Consider the following 13,558-nt stretch of genomic DNA (forward strand, 5'->3'; position numbering starts at 1 on the left):
CCATGGAAAGAACAGTGTCTGGGGCTCGGTAGACTGAGGTTCCAGTCCCAATTCTAATTCAGTTGTTATCTTGTACAAATCCCTTTACTTCCTTAGCCTTGTTCACCCTAAAGGAAATAAGGGTGTTAATCCTTCAAGCCCGTACGACTGTTAAGATTTTCCAGTGGATCTGACTGAGGCCTGAAGAACTGAAAATACTTATGCAAGGTCTCAGAGTGAGGTGTCAGTGCTATGAGCAAATGCTCATTCTCTCTGTTTCATAGGGAAGGCACTTGGGTTCCACCTGGGTCTATGTGTGTACTGTGCTGTGGGGCAATGGGAATGGGCACTGCAAGGTCTCAGGTCACCACTGTGTGCCTTCCTGTGTGGGTGCTAATATGAAGATGAGCTGTCACTGATAAAAACAGAGTAGTGATGGAGAGTAAAGTACAGCAGCAGCCTTCCTGCTTTTCCATAGTGTGATAATACCATCAGATCATGGTCTGCAAAAAGCACAGGGCCCGGAAGGTGAGGGTCCTCTTTTGCCCTTGAAAGGCTAGTAAAGAATTGATTCCTAACATGTGTTTGCGTGCTTCTGTCATTTGCTTTTTAAACATGCACAGGTTTGTCTGGGATGCTGGCAGGATAGCAAGACCTTTCAAGATGATCACAGTGATCTAGGCTGACTTCCAATGTGTTGACTTGAAAAGTACATACTCAAAGTCAGGCTTGGTGTATTCTAGGCTGATGCCATGTTCTCCAGACAGCAGCAGGCTTACATGACCCTGTAGAGGGTTCCTTAGGCACCCATTCAGTGGTGTGGGTGACAGCTGCAGTCCTCAGCCTTCTCTGTAGTTCCTGTGTCACTGATGTTTACTGTAGCTGAGGAAAGGGACAGAAGTTGGTACATTTAGGGCAAAACTGAAGTGAGTAGATAAAATGCTGACTATTACTTTAGAGGAAGCAAGGAATGAGTCTTCAGGAACAGAGTTCAAAGCAACATTAGCTTACTCCTTAATTTTTTCTATGTTAATTTTAATGTAATAAGTAGTTTCATAATAACAATAATAGCAAATGGTTATAAAACTCTGAGTATCCCTCTTTCAAGTGCTTTATTAACCGATTCAAGCCCTACAACAACCCCACATGGCAGGCATTATTATTATTATTCCCATTTGAAAGCTGGGAATCAAAGTATGGAGAGATTAACTACCTTGCCCACGTGTCAGAACTGAAATCTAAACCAGGTAGTTAGGCTCCAGATTTGGGCTTGTAAGCACCATAGCATACTGCGTCTCTGAAAAGCAAAAGCCAAGTAACGTTCTTAATCTTATAATAACAAATAGCAGCTCCTTGTTCCACCCATCTCCACTCCTAACTTTTGTTCTCCAGAAGTAGCCACATATAATACTTACTGTTGTTTCTTCTGGCATTTATTTCCATATTTCCAAAGATCACATTTACTCTGTCTTTTTTCTTGCTTTTTTTACAATTTTAGATATTATTTATTTACTTTGTTCAATGGAAGATGAAGATTTAGTTCTCTATGCCATCCCTCTGCCCCTTTCCTAAACACACACACACGTCATCTTCCAACTCGCCTTTTACAGCAACAGCACCATTTTAAGTTAAATCAATATTTAGTGTCTTGCATTATAGAATCAAGTAAATATTATTCAAAGATGGGCCATGCGATATGATATTACTCATTATCTTTTTCTACATTTTTGTAGCCAGTAATTCCTTCCTTTGTTTCCTGTTGTCATCTGCACAGCTAATGCTAGTTCTTCTGCAGCTTTTCTAACAGAGCTATAAAGCACTTCTCAATGTGAACAGATACTTCAGGCAATCTTTCAGGTTTTGTTTTTTCTTAGAGTTATTCCTCCTGGAGCCATCTGTCCTATTCTTCCTATGCCAGTCAAGATTGTTTATGCTGTAGGACCGAGGCATAGCTGTTATCCTAGGATTTATCTTCATTATCATCCTGGGAATTCCCTTCATTGGTCTCCTAAGTTGAGTCCCTGGTCTCCTGAATCTCATGTCTTTCTCTTTCCTAGTTTAGACTCTCATATTGGGGAATGTATCTTCCAGTAAGTCCCTAAGAAAAAAGGAAGAAAAAGTTTTGAAGACCTAACATGTTTTAAAATATTTTTGTTCTACTCTCACATTTGCTTGCAGTTTGGGTATAGATTTACAGATTGCATACAATTTTTTTTCTAATTTTAAGGTATTTCTCCATTGTCATTTAGCTCCTAATGCTACTTTTTGAGAAGTATACGATCATTCTTTTTTCCTAATTCTTTGTATGGAACTATTTTTTTTCTCTAGAAACTTTTAGAGATTTCTCTTTATCCTACATTTTATGATGATATGCCTCGATGGGTCTTTTCTTAATTTAACATGCTGGGCATGCAATATTTCCCTTCAGTCTGGAAAGCCATATCCCTTGGCTCAATAATATTTTCTTCAATTATTTTTTACAATTTCTTTCTCTGATTATTCTTTCAGATGATCTCATCAGTTGGATGTTGATCTTCATGGATTTATTCTTTAATTCTCTAACTTATTTTTTCAATGTCTTCTCATCAGCTTTTTTGTTATGCTTTCCAGGAGCTTCTCTTAAGTGTAATCATGTATTCATTCTATTGAAGTTTTAAATGATGTTTTTAAGTGCTATAATGTTTTTAGTTGCAAGAGTTTTTCTTGTTTGCTGTTCTTTTGTTAACAGCATTCTTTTTGCACAGATCCAATATCTTTTCTTACAGCTGAGATTTAATTGTTTTCCTTTATTTTCTGATTTCTCAATTGCTTCTGCTCCCCCTAGGGTTGTTTTTTTCCTTTTTTGCTTTAGTTTTTTGTGTGTTCGTTTGAACTCATAACAGAAACTTAGTAGAAATGTCTTAGTGCAAGTAAATGGCTCAGACTCATTCTTAAGTTCACACCCTAAAAATCTGACTTGAACCTATGTATGCATTGTGTATACATTTACTAGCTCTGATACTAGAGGGGAGGAGGGTTTGTCAGTGGTGGGTTTGCCTTGGGGTTGTTGGGTGAGGACCTACATGTTTCACTGGGTTCCCAACCTAAGATTTTTCTTCCTTTGGGGAAGATAAGATTCCCCTGAGAAGAGTTCTAATTCTCCAATCCTCTGCCTGGGGAATACAAGTCTGGCTCCTGGTGTTCTGGTTGCAGAACAGGGAAAGATGGTGGCTTTCACTGTTTCATGTGCATATATATGTTCATCTATGCCACCTTCTTTTTTTTTAGTCCCTCACCCCTGCCTTCAACTGAGTTTGGTGTCCTCCAGTCCCTCTGGAGAGTAAACCTGTTTGTGTCCTAATGGACCAAAGGCAATTGCTTGACTGTGGGCTAGGGGAGGGTCTGGGGTCTAATTCTTAAATAATCGTCAAGCAGTCCTCCTATTTTCAGGCTCATCCCACACCAGCCTTGAGATACACCACATCCTCTCATCTCTGAGACTGGAGGGTGTTGAGATACACAACTGGGTTGTACTGGGTAAATCAGTTGGCCTCTGTGGGTTCCACAGTCCCCAAACTGACAGTTGGATTTTAGTAACCACTCATTTATCTACTTTCTATTCCCAAATTTTGTTGACCATCTCGTCTGCTGTAATACCGCTTTCATTTTCTTTGTCATTATGGATTTATATCTTTTATATTCTTATATTTTAATACTGCCTCAGGAATGAGTGGAGATGAGTGTCTACTCGACTTTCAACAAACCTCTTCATTCACATGTTGGCCTTCTATGTTTAAAATAGCTGAAAACATCAACCCCTCTTTCCCTTACAGGATAATGTTTAGGGTTCACCAACTTATCTCAGGTACATGTCAATTAGGAAACAATTTTTGATTGTCAGAACATTGTGGGATTCAAAGGGTATACCTGACCCAATTTCTGACCTCAGGGGAAAAATAGACAACGCTCGCAGAAGAGAAGATGTACAATGTGGGCAGGAAAGGGGAAATTTCTGGGATTGGAGGTAAGGAGGAGCCACAGAGTAGGTAACTTTTGAGTTGTACTCTGAAGTTAGAAATGGTGCTTGTCTGGGAAGAGGAGAATAGAGCATCCTCAGTGGTAGAAACAGGTTAGAAAATGCTTGAAGCAAGAATTTACAAGGCAATAGGGAGGAAATAGGGAGGAGGCCAGTAACAGCAGAGAGCTCTTGGGAGCCTGCTTGGGAAGATAAGACCAGAAAGACAATTAGAAACAGATGGCAGAAGAAGCTTGTCTGTCAGGAGAGAAAGTATAGACTTACATCTAGGGGCTTGATCTCCTTCAGTTATTGTAAGGAGATGAAGAAGTAGCTATGTACATTTTTTTTCACAGTTTGACTCCAGAAGTTGGGGATTTCAGTAAGGTCCATCAAAAGGCTGCAGTCAAGAAGAAGCAGTCACCCGAGTTGTTCCAACTTCCTGCTGGCCTTTGTGAATGAACTGAGGTGGGTTCCTTGTCATGGGGCTATCCTAGGAGAGCAAGTGGGTTTACCAGCAAAGTGTAATGATTCCTGAGAACTCCTACTGAAGGTGAGCAGAGAGAAACCACCCTGGGCTCTTGAGTGACTGAGTGAAATGAAGCCTGGAGGAAGACAATTGGGCCATACAAGTGTGATTAGAAAGCATGAGACCTTACTGACATGATATGATGATGGTGTGGCAATCAATGTCTTAAGAGTTTTATTACTTTTCATCTTTTCACACCAACTTTTTTTTTATTGTTATACTTTAAGTTCTAGGGTAACTGTGCACAACATGCAGGTTTGTTACATATGTATACATGTGCCATGTTTGTTTGCTGCACTCATTAACTCATCATTTACATTAGGTATTTCTCCTAATGCTATCCCTCCCCCTGCCCCCCACCCCCCGACAGACCCTGGTATGGGTGTGTGATGTTCCCCGCCCTGTGTCCAAGTGTTCTCATTGTTCAGTCTCCACCTATGAGTGAGAATATGTGGTGTTTGGTTTTCTGTCCTTGTGATAGTTTGATCAGAATGATGGTTTCCAGCTGCATCCATGTCCCTGCAAAGGACATGAACTCACCTTTTTTTATAGCTGCATAGTATTCCATGGTGTATATGTGCCACATTTTCTTAATCCAGTCTATCATCAATGGACATTTGGGTTGGTTCCAAGTCTTTGCTCTTGTGACTAGTGCCACAATAAACATACGTTTTTACACCAACTTTGAACAAGTTGCTTCCTTTGCTGTGGTTTGCTGAAAATTAACGAGCAATTTCGGTTTACTCTTGATGAACTGAATACCTCCATTTGCTCTGACTCCTCTTGAAACCCAGCCTGAAAGCTTAGAACTCAGTCCACCCAACATCTCAGATTTCACTATATAGGTGACAGTTCTCCCCTCCCCTTATAATAATAAGAGTTATTAATTTAAATGCTCTTCATACTTTGGAGGAGGGTATAACTGATGCTTATACAAATGAGTGCTCTTTTCTGTTTAAAGTCCACCAAAGAACATTTGTGAGATAGAGGCAACTTGGTAAAGAAGGTAATTATGGGAATGTCTAATTTTCCAGGTTGACCAGATTGTCCAGATTTCCAATTCCTTGCTAGTAATAACATTCATTAATGCCTCTCATTTACTACTGTCACCCAAATTAATTTTTCAAATATGGAGATAATCTCAGCTCTGTTTTTTGCAATTACAAATGTCTCTCCACCATAATTCATATAGAAAATTTAATTTAAAAATAACAGCATTCCAAATACATAAGTATACAGGCTATGGTTTTGAAATTAAGACTTAAAGGAAAAATTTGCCCAGACAAGTTTTTAAAACGCAAGTCACAATAAATAATGCAGTTTTGGATTCTAATCCAAACTGTAAAGTAAATATCTATGAGCTTACACTGGTATAAATACATGACTGAGTAAAATAAGTGAGGGAGAGAAGGCAAATCTCCCATGCAGAATTCTAAATAACATATGTAGAAATTCTGCCCTCAAGCAGGGGAGCCTAACTCTTCACTCCTGAGGTCTGAGCTAAAAAGTGATTAATAAAAACTTCTTCCAAAGAGCACAGTGTTGAAAGGAGTGGGGGAGTAATTTTACAGTGGAGAACACGAAAAACATCACCTTAGCCAAGTGATAAAAATGAACATCAACAGCGATAGTCACGTTTCTAGTACATATTCTTAACATGATGTGATACAATTGGCAATTCACCTCTGTGGCCTCCCTGTGATAACCCATAATCCCAGTTTAATCATAAGAAAAAACATCAGAAAAATTCCAATAGAAGAGCTGTGTTAGGCCATTCTTGAGTTGCTAGAAAGGAATACCTGAGGCTGGGTAATTTATGAAGAAAAGATGTTTAGTTGGCTCATAATTCTGCAGACTATACCAGCATGATGCTAGCATCTTCTTGGCTTCCAGAGATGCCTCAAGGGACTTTTTTTTTAAATTATACTTTAAGTTCTAGGGTACATGTGCATAACGTGCAGGTTTGTTACATATGTATACTTGTGCCATGTTTTTACTCATGGCAGAAGGTGATGGGAGAGCAGGCAAGTCACATGGTGAGAACAGAAGCATGAGAGTGAGCGGGGGAAGAGGCCACACACTCATAAACAGCCATATCTCTGAGAATTGATTCACTATAGTGAGGACAGTACTAAGGGGATGCTGCTAAATTATTCACGAGAAATTTGCTCCCATGATCCCATCACCTCTCACCAGGCTCCACCTCCAATACTGGAGATTATAATTCAACATGAGATTTAGAGGGACCAACATCCAGACTATATCAAGGGCATTCTACAAGACACCTGTCCAGTGTTTCCAAACCTGTCAATATAAAAAAAGAAAAATCTGAGAAACTCTCACATAAACAGGAGCCAAAAGACACATGACCATTAAATGTGGTATGGTAACCTGGGTGGGATCTTGGAATGGAAGAAGGACATGGGGTCAAAACTAAGGACATCTTAATACAATATGGCCTTTAGTAATAATAATTTACCAGTGTTGGTGTATTAATTATGACCTAGGTACCATAGTAATGTAAGACGTTAATAGTAGGAGAAACAGGGTATGGGGGATATAGGAAGTCTCTGTGTCACCTTCACAATTTTTCTGTAAATATAAAACTCTTCTAAAGTAGTTATATAAATAAAATAAAAAGTTTATTTTTAAAAAAGCAAGTCATCAAAAATGTATTGTGGGTCTACTTATGTAAAAACAAACTAATTCTAAATTATGCATGTAATATATGTCAATATCAATACAGATACTTGGAAAAATCTAAAAGAGGGCATGTCTAGTTACTGACTTGATTAGTTCTAGAGGAAGGAAGTGAGATTTTTGGATAAGGAACAATTAAGGGGACTTTTATTTTTACTGTACATAGTTACAAGTTTTGCAAATATGTATGATATACATGTATTATACGTATATAATATTTATGTAAATATGTATGATATAGTTATACATATAATTAAAATTAAACATGAAAAATGAAAAGCACTCAAGTAAAATGAATATGTTTCTAACCTTAGATCTTTTTTTCTGCTCTTAAAGCCAAGTGTAATGGAGACAGTAGCAGTGGGGAGATTGAGTACAAGTAACTGCAGCTCTTGATCTGAAATCTCTAACAGTATCCCTGTTCCGTCCTTCAGCAGACCCATACTTCTCTCTCCAAAGTTAGACTGGCATCCTCATAAGATCAGATCATGTTTTGAAGTATGTAAGAAAGGTAATGGGCTACTTGGTTTAGGTCTTTCCTGTGAGGATACTTCAGCCTCAAGAGTTTCATTTCTTAAAAGTGAACTGAATTAGTTTGCATCTTAGAAATTAGCCAAAGTACCAGGAATGTTTCTAGCTGGGATGATAGCATTGTTTGGCCTCTCCAAAGCCTTATTCAGCTCAGCTATTCCAAATTGTCAGTGGCTTCCTTCCAGTGTGGCTGGGGCTGTCTGAGATGATTTCGGAGTCACTTCAGGGGCATGTCACTTTCCTACAAGTGCAGATATGAAGCCTAGAAGAACTGATTGTTACAATAGGTTCCAGTTACAATAGACTTGGCCTTGGCCACAAGGTGGATTGGAGGAAGGATAAATCAACCTTCCTTGCTATGGGGCTGCTGAGAGGCAGCCCGCAGCCCATCAAGAGTGTGATGAACTTGAATCCCATCAAGTCTGACATCCAGATTGAAAGCGTTTCTCTGGGAAGGGAAGATGGTGGCATGTAGAAATGGTGTGGCAGCAGGAATCTCTGGAAGGGAGAGTTATTATTATTATTGTTATTATTATACAATTGCCTTTATTAAAGGATACCTGTTCAGGTTGAAATAGGAACCTATCCATCTCTGTTACACTCTTAACAATGAAGCCAGGGATAGCCCACATAATATAAACAAAGTTTCCCAGTTGAGCAGTCAAAGTCTGGTTTGAACCTTTTACTCAAATTTCATTGTCTTGGTTTCCTATGACTGCTATAACAAATTACCACAAACTTGGTTGCTTAAAACAACACAGTTTAATTCCCTTCTAGTTCTGGAAGTGACAAGTCTGAAACCAGTCTCACTGGGCTAAAGTCATGGTGTCAGTAGCACCGGTCCTTTCTAGAGACTCTAGGTGAGTGTATTAGTCCATTTTCATGCTGCTGATAAAGACATATCTAAGACTGGTCAATTTATAAAGGAAACAGGTTTAATGGTGAACTCACAGTTCTACATGGCTGGAGATGCCTGACAATCATGGTGGAGGGCAAGGAGGAGCAAGTCACATCTTATGTGGACAGTAGCAGGCAAAGAGAGAGCTTGTGCAGAGAAACTCCCTTTTTAAAACCCATCAGGTCTCGTGAGACTCATTCACTATCATGAGAACAGCATGGGAAATCCCCAGCCCCATGATTCAATCATCTCCCACCAGGTCCCTCCCACAACATGTTGGAATTATGAGAGCTTCCAGATGAGATTTGGGTGGGGACACAGAGCTAAATTGTATCAGTGAGAATTTGCTTCCTTACCTTTTCCGGCTTCTAGAGGTCACCTGTATCCCTTGTATTTTCTGCAGCTCAGGGGCTACATGGGTACCCAGGCCTTAGCTCTTACCAGGCCTCTGGCAAGACCAAGTCTAGACAAAACTTGCTGTTGAGAAGGGGACCCTCACTCTGCACCAGGTTTTATTCTCTTTAGGTTGGGACTCAGCAGATCCAACCTGTAGGTTAGAGACATAAACAGACAAGGTTGAGGAAGGCAAGTGCCAAGGCAACCCAGGTGCCCTATGCGACTGACTTGCCAGGGAGAGCAGATCCTGGGTCTCATTTTGTTCTCCTTCCCCAGCATCCACAAAGCCCTGCATATTATTTTAGTAATAAAACCTCAAATTTTTTAGCACTGTTATTTCATTGAACTTACCCAATTTCTGTGCCACAGGTATTATTACTTTTCCTACTTTCCAGATAAAGAAATTTGGAGAGGGAAAGTGACCTGCTCAAGGTTACTGCAAGCAACTAGTAGTCCGCAGCTCAGACTGCATGGTGCTCTCAGATCTCACCATAAGAGATGTCAACAATTTGAATATCTGATGCATTTTCAAGAGGGGTGGAGTTAGTGCTCATATTAATGGCAAAAGAGGAGTGAATGTGTCTTCTTTTCCGGATAAAAGAAAACCAGACAAAAAAATACCTGCATACAAATGCTCACACATGGGACCAGGCATTTATCATTTATCATCACTGAAAGGTGCCTGAACTGCAGAAATCTTTTTGAGCAATAAGCTTGTCCTGGAATGTTGCCCTTCTTCACAATGGTCTTCAGGGCATAAGTATTCCCTGCAAGCCCAGAGTATTTTAATGCATGTTTTATATAACCAGCCATTAGGCAAATGTTCTAAGTGACTCCAGTAAGCTACTTTTACCATATATAACCTACTTTTTAAAAAACAAGAGTGATTAAGAGCAACAACATAAATCAGCTATTTAACCCCCAAAATTCCATTTTGTATAATAGAATTATGAGAGTGTATGTTTCAACAATCTATTAGAAGAACTTTCAACAATCTACTAGAAGAAAAATTGCTGCCTTGAGTATGTTTTTTATTCCTTCCTAGTGTCTAGCACAGGAGCTTGCAACAAAGTAAATGAAATGTTCAGTAAGTGTTTCACCCACCAAATGTAGTTAGCAACACCTTCATTAGTGTAAATATCAGTTAGCTTCTAAATGAGTTGTCTTTCTTAAACACCTATCATAATGTTACTTTTCATTACACATAAGATGCAGAATTTTAGCATGTTCAAAGTTCTTTGAAATCTAGCTCCAGCCCACCTTGCCAACTTCCTTCCCTACATACTACAACTATATGATATTGACTTATCCCTTCAAAATGCTTGAACTTTCTTGCCTCCATGCTTTTGTTCATTTTTGTTTTTTTCTACCTAACATGTTCTTTTTCCCTTGTCTGTTACAATCGCTTCACAACCAAATTCAAATTCAATTTCCTCTGTGAAGCCATATCCAGTTGTTACTACTCAGAATAAACTCTACCCTCTCTTTGGCCTGAGTTATAAACTGTGTGTACTTCTAACGTAGCACTTACCGCAGTCTGCTGTAGGTTCCAGTTAGGTGTGTATATTTTGCTCCACATTCCACTATTCTCTGCTTCTTGAAGACACAGTCTCTTGCCTTGTGTTCTTTTGAATTTTCCAGTTACCAAGAGAGTCACATATATTAAATGCTCAATAAATATTTATTTAATGCAGTGGTTTTGGAACTGAGCTGATGTGTTAATAAAGCCTCTCACGTGGTTCCATTGTGGGCAGAGATGAGCTTTAAGGTCTGTTAGCTGGAAGGTAGCCCTCCCCTAACTCACAGTTTTTCCCAGCCTTGATCACCCACATCTCTGAAGACAAATCCTTGCACCTGGAAAAGTTTTGACTTCACCATGACTTTGAAGTGAACTTTAACTTCTAAAGAAATCTGTGATGACACAAAAGGCAGGTAAGATATATAGTTGAGAGATTAGCCCCTACATGTGGAAGCGGTTTGTTGCACTCTGGAATGTACCTATAGAAAAGGTAGTCTTGAAAATATGAGTAGCAGATGCTCCTGTTCATACACATGCAGTTGACTGATTATGGTGTGCAATCACTTCTCAAATTCAAAATCAGTTGTCTTCCAGATGTGTTTCCCTTAATCAGGTCTGTGATGCCAACATGTGGATTGGCAGACTGTACCTGTTATGCAGCTTTGTGGAGGCTTGCCTTAGGCTGTCATGCCTAGCTTCCTGTCCTCCTGTGTTTATAGGTGGAATGGGTAATGTTTCTCTATGCCAGTACAGCTAGTTCCTATGAAGCAAGACTACTGGCCTTATGTCAGTGGTTAAAACATGTATTACTGGGCTCTATCCCCAGAGTTTATGATTCAGTAGGTTTGGGATAACAACCTGAGAATTTGCATTCCTATATTCCCAGGTGATGCTGATGCTGCTGGACTAGTGACCACATTTTGAAAACCACTTCTCTGGAAACAAGAACAAAAAGAGAATAGAAAGAAAAATAATTGATTTGATTCTTAAAGTGGTGTAGATTAAGGTTATAATTGCTTATAAAGGCTATGAGGAGAGACGAGTGGCTATGATTCTTTTTTTTTTCTTTTTTGGAGACAGAATCTTGCTGTGTCCTGTCACCTAGGCTGGAGTACAGTGGCAAAATCTTGGCTCACTGCAACCTCTGCCTCCCAGGTACATGCAATTCCCCTGCCTCAGCCACCTGAGTAGCTAGGATTGCAGGCAGGCACCACCACACTGAGCTAATTATTTTGTATTTTTAGTGGAGACAGGGTTTTACCATGTTGGCCAGGCTGGTCTTGAACTCCTGACCTCAAGTGATCTGCCCACCTCAGCCTCCCAAAGGTGGCTATGATTCTTAATGTTTCAAGAGCTATTTCATGGCTAGCCAATGTTACCTTTTAGTGACAAAAAATAAGGAGTAAATGTGTATATGATTTGTACTATGAGCTTCTCTGAGATATGAGTGTGTGGATGGAGTTATGCCGTGAGATGAGAATTTAAAAGACATTTATATGTCTCTGCTACAGAGTTTTTTTTTTTTTGTCACAAGTGTGAAGCTTTATCATATAATAAAACAGTCTTTTCTAATAAAAAAAACCAACTGTGCTTAGCATGATCCTTACCAAACACATAAAGCTCAAGGCCTCTGCCTGAACCTCTAACAGATGGAAGGCTCTTAGCTGCCTCCAGAAGGTGTTATACAATGAGACGAGTGAATGGAGAAAATATAAAACAAAACAAACAAACAAACAAACAAAAAACTGTTTCCCTGACTTACAACTATCAGTGTTATCTACTGTTTGCATCAAGTAATAACTCTACAGTAGGACATTAAATAGGTGCTTTAAAAAAAAAAAAAAAAAGCCCAAGGACAAAAGATTATTCAACCCTGTGTTTTCTTAAAACCCAACAGAACTCATCACATGCCATAGTCCCAGAAAGTTGCAGTCACAGGCTATGACTGAAAAGATTAAAAATAAATCTAAGAGATGATTCCACCATCACGAAGTGACGCTTTATTTTGTGAATACAGGAAAGGCAGAGCTGGCAAAACAAATGCTAACACAGGTGGCTCAAGCCTGTAATCCCAGCACTTTGGGAGGCCGAGACGGGCGGATCACGAGGTCAGGAGATCGAGACCATCCTGGCTAACATGGTGAAACCCCGTCTCTACTAAAAATACAAAAAACTAGCCGGGCGAGGTGGCGGGTGCCTGTAGTCCCAGCTACTCGGGAGGCTGAGGCAGGAGAATGGCGTGAACCCGGCAGGCAGAGCTTGCAGTGAGCCGAGATCCGGCCACTGCACTCCAGCCTGGGCAGCAGAGCGAGACTCCGTCTCAAAAAAAAAAAAAAAAAAAAAAAAAAAAAAAAGGGAGAACAGGAGTACAGAGAAGCAGGTGGTTGGAGAATCAGATTCCTGTACAGAGTAAACACTTAAGCTGACGCCAACACGAAAACGAGGCAAATCCTTAGAATTCTAGTAACAGAAGAACAGGATTTAAGGCTTTACAAATGTTGGACTGGTGCTTTTCTAAGTCTTCAAATTAATTTTTTTCGGCTTTTTCTTCTCAAGCCTGTCCTTATAAATATCTAGCCTGATCTGTTCTATCCAGTAGCACATGGAGATACAAGACAGGATAGTAAAGGGCTGCACTTTTTAACACCAAACAGCCAGGGACTTTGGGAGAGTGGTTTCTATATCTCGGCTGGCCCCATCCAGGCAGACACTGAAAAAATATGTACTGGGGCAGGGAGAAGAGTGGCGCCTACAAGGAGGACAGGAGACACATTTACTTAGAGCAGTTATGTCTCTCAGGTAAACTCCCCAACTATATAAAAGTTGCCCACTTAAGAGTTCGGTGGGGCTGGGTGCAGTGGCTGATGCCTGTAATCCCAGCACTTTGGGAGGCTGAGGCAGGCAGATCACTTGAGGTCAGGAGTTCGAGACCACCCTAGCCAACATGGTAAAACCCCGTCTCTACTAAAAATACAGAAATTAGCTGGGCCTTGTGATCCCAACTACTCCAGA

The sequence above is a fragment of the Trachypithecus francoisi genome, unplaced genomic scaffold, assembly GCF_009764315.1.
Source record: "Trachypithecus francoisi isolate TF-2019V2 unplaced genomic scaffold, Tfra_2.0 Lachesis_group17, whole genome shotgun sequence".
Classification (NCBI taxonomy): domain Eukaryota; kingdom Metazoa; phylum Chordata; class Mammalia; order Primates; family Cercopithecidae; genus Trachypithecus; species Trachypithecus francoisi.